Here is a 9063-nt window from a genome sequence, read left to right on the forward strand (position 1 = left end):
CATAGCTACGAAGAACTCCACAGGCAGAGAAAGGTGGAGAACGGGGGCAGCCTAGTCCAGCCTCCCACAGACACAGGGATTCCCTCACCAGCACTTCTGAGAGTCAATGTCCACCTTGTGGGAAAGGCCTCCAACCGGGGATCTCAGGTCATGGGGCCCCTAGTCCTCTCCAGCCGTGTCCGTCCCTCAGAGCCGCAGACCCGCAACAGCCCTGTGGTCTCTGGCTCATCCACAACCCTCTCAAGCTGGGGTCACTAGCTGGGCACCCAATGCTGCAGGAGTGACCTGGCCTGAGAAGAGTGAGCTACTGCACAAGGCTGCAGGTGACCACACACAACATGGTACAAGGTGACCACACACAAGTCAGTCCCTTTCCTGGACACCAGCAGAAGACAGTGGAATGTGGAATTATAAACACCTATCATGCACAAAAACATGACAACAAATATACTTATGTACGTGTATGACTGAAACGTGATGCCGTGCACTGGAAATTGACACACTGCAACTGAGCATACTTCAATTAAAAAAAAGTCCACAATGCCGTGTATATTAGCACCTCGCTCAAAATGAAATAGGTAGGTGTAAATCTGCTAAAATAGGTACAAGACCTATATGAGGAAAATGGCTAAAGTCCCACTAATGGAATCAAAGAACTAAATAAATGGAGAGATGTCCCATGTTCATGGACAGGGAGACTCAACAGAGTCAAAGTGTCGTTTCTCCCCAAGCTGATCTGTGGAGTCACTGAAATTCCAATACTCTGTGGGCGTCAACAGACTGGTTCTGAAGTATCTACGGAGAGACAGGAGACCCAGGGCAGCCAGCACGGGACTGAAGGGGAAGACCTTGGTTGGAGGACTGACACTACCCGCCTTCAGGATTTACTCAAAAGCTACAGCAATCAAGACAGTGTGGTGTTCGTGAAATAACAGACAGACAGATCAATGGAGCAGGACGGTCAGCCCGGAAACAGACCTACATAAGCACTGCCAACCAATCTCTGACAGAGGAGCAAAGACAGTCTCTTCAGCAAATGTGGCTCAAACAACCGGACATCCACGTCCAAAACCATGAATCTGGACCCAGACCTTCCACCCTTCACAGAAATTAACTCAAAATAGAACGTAGACCTAAGTGTAAAACCCAAAACTATAACTCTTATAAGACAACAAAGGAGAAAATTTCGATGACTTTGGTTTGGTGATGATTTTTAGATACAGTACAAAAGCCACGATCCATGGAGGGAAGTACTGAAAAATGGATTTCATTCCCACAAAACGTTTTTTGCCCCAAGAGAGACACTGTCAAGAGAACGGGAAGACCAGCCACCGCCTGGGAGAAAGTATTTGCAAAAGACAAATCGCACAGAGAACTGTATTCAGCACATACGAAGAGCCCTCGGAACTCAACAATAGGAAAACAACAACCTTATTTAAAAATGGACAAACAGCCTTCGGAGCCATCTCAGCGAAGAAGACACACACACAGATGGCAAATGAGCACCTGAGAAGACACTTCATGTCAAATGTTGCCAGGGAAATGCGAAATTAAAACAACGAGATGCCATCAAAACAACAAGAGGGACCACGACCCAGCACACAGACGCCACCACACGCTGGGGAGGACGTGGGGCCACAGGACACTCAGCACTGCCGGTGGGGATGCAAACGGTGTGGCCACTTTGGAAGACGGTTTGGTGCCTCCTTACAGAATGAACACACTCCTACCCTACGATCCAGCATTTGGGCTCCCCAGTCTTTACCCAAAGGAGATGAAAATTATGTCCACGTCGTAACCTGAATGTGGCTGTTTACAGCAGCTTTATTTGCAACTGCCAAAACGTGGACACAACCAAGATGTCCTTCAGCGGGCGAATGGACAAATACACTGTGGTCCGTCCCGACGATGGGATATCATTTGGTGATAAAAAGAACCACGCCACAGAGCCGTGAAGGGACATGGAGGGGTCCTGAATGCATATGACCCAGGGAAGAAAGCCAGTCTAAAGAGCTACGTGCTGTATGATTCCAACTATGCGGCACTCTGGAAAGGGCAAAACCACGGGGCCATCAAGGACCAGGGGTGGCCAGGGTGAGGGAGGGGGGCGAGTGGGTGGAGCGCGGAGGCACTGCTCTGTGGGACAGCAATGCTGGACACGTGTCCTTACACAGCCGAGAGGGAGCCCTCGTGTAAACTGTGGGCGCTGGTGACGATGACGGGCCCCTGCAGGCTCAGGGACTGGGATGAAGGCTGTGCACGTGTGGGGGCAGGGCCACATGGGAAATCCCTGTACCTTCCTGCCAGGTTTGCTGTGAACCTAAACCTGTGCTGAAAAATAAAGCCTGTTACTAAGAACACAGTGCTCCGGGGAGTCGCCGCCTGGGGTCAGCCTGGGCTGGGGGCAGCGTGAGTCCCTCTGTGGACTCACTGGTCACGTGCACATCTGCACGCCTGCAGCTGGAGGGGCAGGTCATCACGCCCTGCCTCACCACACCCCCCCGAACAAAACCCAGGACTCGACCTTGATTCCACGGAATTTGGTCCTGATCAGCCTGCGGAGTCCTGGACCTGCCGCCCCGACCCCTGGGCCCCCCAGCCCCAGTGCAGCTTCCCAACGGAAACCTCCCGGGATGCACGGGGAGGAAAGGAGCCCGGCAGTGCCCAGGACCGGGAGGTTTGGGGGACGCAGCAGGGACCCACCTGCCCCCTGCTTCAGCAGCTCCGTCGCGGAGTTGGCCATGGTCTGGGGAGAGCTTTCTGTTATATCCTCCAACGGATCTGCCGGGAGGAGCAAGAAAACACAGACATGGGTCCGGCTCGCCGGCAAGAACCCTCGTGACAGCGGGGAAGCCCGTGACTGAGCTCGCGGAGAGAGGGGTCTCCCCAGGCGAAAACAGCCCAGCCTGGAGAAACCGTCACCACGTCCGGGGCAGGTGCAGCCCAGTGAAACACCCTCCTCGTCTCTGGGTGAATGGAGACGAACAACTGCATCTTAGAAAGCAAGTCAGCTTTGCCTGTATTTTAAACGAATCTTCTTTCTGGACCATGATGCAATTTGTGACCTCGAGGCTGTCCGGGGAAGTGGACGCCACTTTGTGTTAAATCTGTGTTGTGGGTGTTTTCAGACAGACACCAAGGGAAAGAGCCGAGCCCTTCCCACACCTCTGGCCAACAATATCAACAGCTGGTGATCGTGCAGAATTATAAAACTCACACGTAAATGGCCCTGAAGGTCCCTGAGTCCAGGCATGTTGTAATTTTGAGCCACGGGTCTCTGCTCCACTGAAACTGTTCCCAAAGCCCACGATGTGAAGATACGACCGAGGGCTGTGTGTGCAGAGGGACCACCTCTTACGTGACTGGGGTGGGCTACTCAGGGCGGACCCCCAGCGTGGGAGCAGAAGGAACTTCCGGTCTGATAGTTCTCACTGCATCTGTGCGGGCGGGCGAGCCCACCCAGCCAACCAGAGCGGCCCTGGGGCAGCCGGCAGCGTACCTCTGTCTGGAATGAGCAGTTTGCAGGGCAGAGCCAGGGGCGTGATGGAATGCTGGCACACCAAGTCCGTCAGGCTCCCTGCGGATGGGCGAAGACAAAAGAGGCATTAGCACACTGCACCTTCTGAAAGGGGGCCCTTCTATCTTCAGCAGCGCGCACGCTCTGTTACTGGGGGGCTCTGGGCAAAGCCTCAATAACTGAGGAGCGTGGCAGGTGGGGAAGGGTCGGGGGAAGGGGACTGCGGCTGGTTCTTGGCAGAGACACCCCCCGCCCATCTGTAAAGGACTGGCCACACCGCCTGCGGGATCCGAGGCAGCTCCCACTATGAACGGGCTTGTGGGTTCAGGACGCCGACCACGGGCTCTCGGCCACTCACCGAAATACGGCTCGTTGGGGCATCCTTTCAACTGCACTCCCTTCGGGGTGCACTCGATCAAGAAATGCCGGACCAGTTCGTTGGCCAAGTCTCCAGCTGGGGCAAGAGATTCAAAAGGAAGAGAAGTTTTACAGACCGAGCGCCTGGGAAGGTGGGGACATGGGAAGGAGAGCTCGGCCCCGCGGGAGGCAGCTGAGCTGGGGGGGGTCATGGCCTGGATGGGCGGCCAGAACGCCTCCAGTGACCATGCCTGGAGCTGGGGAGTCCCCGGGGGACCGTTTGCAACATCCTGCAGAACCGTCCCCAGGGACCCGGACAAGCAGCTAAGAGCCAGTGATGTGGACTCCAGCTCCTTCCCCTCCTGAGCGGGAGGCCAGGGAGACCCAGACCCTGCATGATGCCCCAGAACTCATTGCGGGAAAGAGCCGGGTGGTGCCAGTCTCCTGGGTAACTGAGCCCCGAGCCAGCTGCAGGAGCCCCCGGAGGGCGGGCCCCCGCACACCTGCGTTCACCCGGCCCACGAGCCCAGAGAGAAAGCACAGCATGAAACGCCAGGGAACGGCAGGTGGTCCAGGGAGGGAAAGCACAGATGAGCAGAAGGGACAGGAGCCGCCGCCCTGCGCTGACCAGCACGGCGCTCCTGGTCCTCCGTGGGGACGAGCCTGCATGACCACTCATGCTTCTGACGCAGGACCAGCTGGCTCCCGTGACGCATGTTACACACAGAGACGGCATCAGCCATCTGAGTGCCGGCACTGCGCGGGACAGGTAGCCGGCAGGAAGGGTTCCAGGGCACGAAGTGACTGCGGGAACCCAGCCGTGCGGCCATGGCTGCCCACTCCCCGGGAAACCAGTGGGGCATGGGGACCCGTGGGCCTCTTTCCGGGTTTGGCCAGCTCTCCTCTCAGATCTGTCCCTGGGCTCTGAAATCCAAATGCCACATCCAGGGGCCGGGCGAAGCCGGTGAGCCCCGATGTCTGCCCCTGCAAGAGCCCCTATTTGTGGCCTCTGCCTCAAGGCTGAGGCAGGTCAGCCTGAGAGATGGGCGGGTTGCACACCTGGAGGGGACAGTTACACACCACCGTCTGTGTTCCCTGAAAGGCGATGCACGCAGGAGGGGTAAAGGTGGCCTCGCTTTAAAAGCCTCAGCGGAGACAGAGGAGCTGGGCAGCTGCGGGGCTCTGACTCCTGCCTCCAGACTCCTGCTGTAACTGTCAGCCACGGGTTTCCCTGCAGCCCAGCGCCTGCATCCCCCAGTCAAGCCGACGCAGCTCCTGAGCTCCAGAAGCCCTGGTTTCCACTCAGGAGTGAGTGTGTGGTGGTCCCTCCTTCCTTCCTTCCTTCCCGTCCCAGGCTCCCCTCTCCTGGCTGGTGTGCACACAGCATCTCCCTCCCTCACTTCCAACCACGGCCCCGGGCTCACCCCTTCCCAGCCCCTCCCCGCTGCTGTGCACACATCCACCACCTGCGTCCTGATAACCCCTGGGCCACCGAGTCTCACATTCCGCAGGGTGTAACTCACTCCAGGCGCTTTTCCACCAGGAAGCTTTAAGCAAAGAGTTCACCCAAGGACTGGGTGCTGGGCATGAGTCTGAGGGAAGCGGGCAGCGGCACCTTTTTTAAACACCGGGGCTTCAGAACCTGCTTATTCTGATGCCCGCTGCCCCCAGGCGAGCCCAGGTGCCCCCCGGAAGAGCCATGTGACGTGCTGACATCCACAATCTCTGTTTAGGGGGAAAGAGAGGTAAAAAAAAACTCCCATAAAAAAAAAAAAACTCCCATTCTTTAGCGTTTGCAGCATAACGATAAGAAAAAAAAAGGCAAAGAGGAGGGTGACAGAAAAAGAAAAATGAGAGTAAGTGTTAGGGGTCAGAGAAGGGAGGACGTAAACTGATTTGCTGGAAGCCAAGCCTGTCCCCGAGGGAGAAGGCGAGGAAGGACCTCGTGACCCTGTATGCGAGCTGGTGGCATCAGCTTTAGTTCAGGAATTTTTAAAAATGGTGTCTTCCCCAGCTCTGGTCTGGAGGGAAGCCAAGAGTCAGAAGCGAAGGGCAACCTGGTGATTGGAGCTCGGTTTCTAGGCACTGCTCCCGGCAGAGAACCAGGGTTCTTGGGAAGAGGCCAGGCCGAGCACAGCGTGTCTGCTGTTCCCGGGAGCTGGTGGCTTGCAGGCTCCCGGGGGGCCACCAACAGGACACGGGGCCAGCTGGACGGGCCTCGCGGGGCGGAGCCGGGGGACCTGGGGCCCCGAAGGAACAGTGGTGCTGGGTTACGATGCCCGGGGAGGGAAGGGCATGGCGGGCTCCCCACAGTCCCGCGGCCTGGGTCCACTGCACACCCACCAGGTGCAGGACAACGCTCGCCTTGTGCGCAGGCACCACGCACTTCCCTGGGCCTGACGATGTCAAGCCACGGAGCGCCCGTTACAGAGCAAGAGGCCCGAGTGAACCACGTGGTACCCGCTGGCCCTCGGCACCGGCCGAAGCCCTGGCCCGGAGGGCGGAAGGCTCCGTCCTCTCCCCCGAGGGGTGACCTGGTGACACCAGGCCCGCACTGGCTCGCGTTCAATCCACCAGAACGCTCGGCTGGGAGGAGGAACGAAGGCCAGGCATGTGGTGAGCCGCCTCTGGTGTAAGAGGGGAGGACACGTGTGCTTGTGTGCACTGGACAGAGAGCCAGGGAGAAGACAGGGGAACTTATTAGACGTTTACGCTCGGAAGTCAGAGGGACTGAGGCAGACAGGCTGAGAGTGGGCACCGTGTCCGGCATCTGACCCATGGGCTGGGTCACCTGCTCAGAGCAATCAGAAAAATAAAGCTGACAATTAACCTCCGTTCTTGAGCTGGGCAGCACTTCCTAAAACAGAGCCGAGACAGGAAATGCTGAGAAGACCCGTGAGGGCTGTTCCTGTCCCCAGGGCCGCATGGGCGGGAAGGTTAAGCAGCAGGTGGGGCTGAGCAGAGCCGTCCGGGACCCACCTTTCTTGTTCAGCTGCAGGACGGAGGGCGGGGGCATGGCCACCTTCATGGCCAGCCCGTAGGCGCCCCGGAAGGAGTGGCTGTCCCTGACGATGAAGGCCCTGGGCTCCTTGTCCTTCAGCATGGCGATGGCTGCAGGAGGGAAAGAGGTGTGAGTGTGTGCGCAGCGGGGACCATGGCCTGCCTCTCCGACGGCCACACCCGGTGATGGCCGGGGTCTGCAGGGTCACCAGACAGAGGTGCGGCTTTCATGTACACACACATAGTACACATATGACCCCCGTCAACCCCACAGCACCTGCAAAGCCCCCGTGACACCCCCACCAGGAAACAGGCACACACGCCCAGACCGCATGTCCCCACAAGCAGTGGCGCCCAGCACCAAGGGAGGCCACCTGGGCCGTCTCCCGGCCTGGCATTTCTTGCGATATTAGAAAGGACACTGTCAACTTTCAACAGAAGGAAAGAAGTTTCTGATCGCACTTTCCAAGTCTGCGCATGTGACCCCAAAGTCACTGCATGTTTACTACAAATTTCCCTCTCTGCCCCAGGGAACGGTAAAGATGTGGCCACGGGTGGCCCTCCATCCGGTGGTTGGGGAAGATGTGGCTGCTCTGGTCAGCGGTTCCCACCTAGGTGGGGCTGTGAGCCCCTTTTCGGTGTGGCGGTCACCTGTTGGTCAGGGCCAAGGGCTGAGCCTGGCCCCGCGCTCTCCACCCGCCCCAGGTGAGCGCTGACTGTCACTTAACAAGAACATCCCTCCCTGCCTTGCCTCTGGGTTGAAGCCTGGCTCTCGCAGGCCTTCCACTGATGACACAGGAAGAAAGAGCGATGGGTCAGGGCGGTGGTAACCTCAGGCAACCCTGATGGTGCCCAGAGAGGAGCAGAGCCCAGAGCTTCCTTCACAGACCTGCACCTTTTATAGAAAGACAACTAGCAATCTGAAGCGTAATGCAGTGCAGAACGGCAGCTGTAACACCGCCTTTCTGTGGAGCCTGCAGCCCTGTCTGCAGCGGGTCAGGGCCCGGGACACAAACCCGGGAGAGCAGGAAGCCTGTCTCATCTTGGGAAACGCCCTGTCCCAGCCCCGTACGCACCGACTCCAGCCCCAACCTCCTGGCCTGGCGAGACACGGGGTTCCTTCTGCACTTCTCCGTGGGGCTGCCCCCAGCCCCGCGGGCGGGACGGGGCCCCCAGGTGGGGGCTTGCACACAGCATGTGGGGAGGGGCGGAGGGACCGGGCCTGGGGTGACCCTGACACGGCGGAGGGACCGGCAGCCTCTCCCACCTGCACTGGGGACCGGACGGAGCAGGGTCTGGGTCACAGGCTGTTTTCCAGATCTGGGGCTGAACGTGTATGACTGTTATTCTTTAAGTAAGGGAATCTCACTCACAGAAGTCGTATTTTTTTCCACTGTGACAACCTCACTAGCTCTGCCTTTCTAAGTCGTGACTCCACCCCACGGGGGTGGAGACAAGCAGCCCAGACTCGTGGGGGGCAGAGATGGCCAGCTGGGGCTGCTCCGGGCGGCTCCCGGCTCCCAGCCCCTTCCCCAGAGGCCAGGCCGCCTGGGACACGGGGGCCACATGTGGAGGGCAGCCTGAGGTCTGGGCTGGACTCACTGTTTCCTGAAGCAGACAGGAGCTCACACCCACCAGGGCACCGCCAGGCTGCAGAAGACACGCCCTCACCACCTGTCTCCCTGCAGCTGCTGCGTTTAAGGATGGGGAGCAGAGGCTGAGAGCCCTGACCTCCCGCCAGTTCTATGTCCACCTTTAAAAAATGCCAAGGCCCTAAGTGCCACAGTCATGTGACCAGCTGTGCCTGAAAACAGCCCCGGGGCCTTTCCCCTCCTCCACCTCCCTGAAATTTCACTGCAGCTTTTCCAGGAAAAGGCACATTCCAGAGGTTACAACAGAACCTCTGGTGGCTTTCTTCCCTCGGGAGAAGTGGCACCCCCGACAGAACAAGTAGGGGTCCATACAAAACACCCAGGAAACAGAGGAAGCTCCGCTCCTGGGGTTCAGCTGGAAAAAATCAATGCCCAGGCCGCATATCAGCTATTTTGAGGTGGGGGGACGGCCCAGAAGAAATGTTCTTAAATTTGTGGCTCAGAATGACGACCACAGTAACTCCACCACCCTCTGTGTGCCCAGCAGGGCTAGCAAGGAGGTGCCCTCTGCCCAGGACTGCTCCCCAGGCCCCCCCA

The sequence above is a fragment of the Camelus bactrianus genome, unplaced genomic scaffold (genome assembly GCF_048773025.1).
Source record: "Camelus bactrianus isolate YW-2024 breed Bactrian camel unplaced genomic scaffold, ASM4877302v1 HiC_scaffold_21, whole genome shotgun sequence".
NCBI classification, from domain to species: domain Eukaryota; kingdom Metazoa; phylum Chordata; class Mammalia; order Artiodactyla; family Camelidae; genus Camelus; species Camelus bactrianus.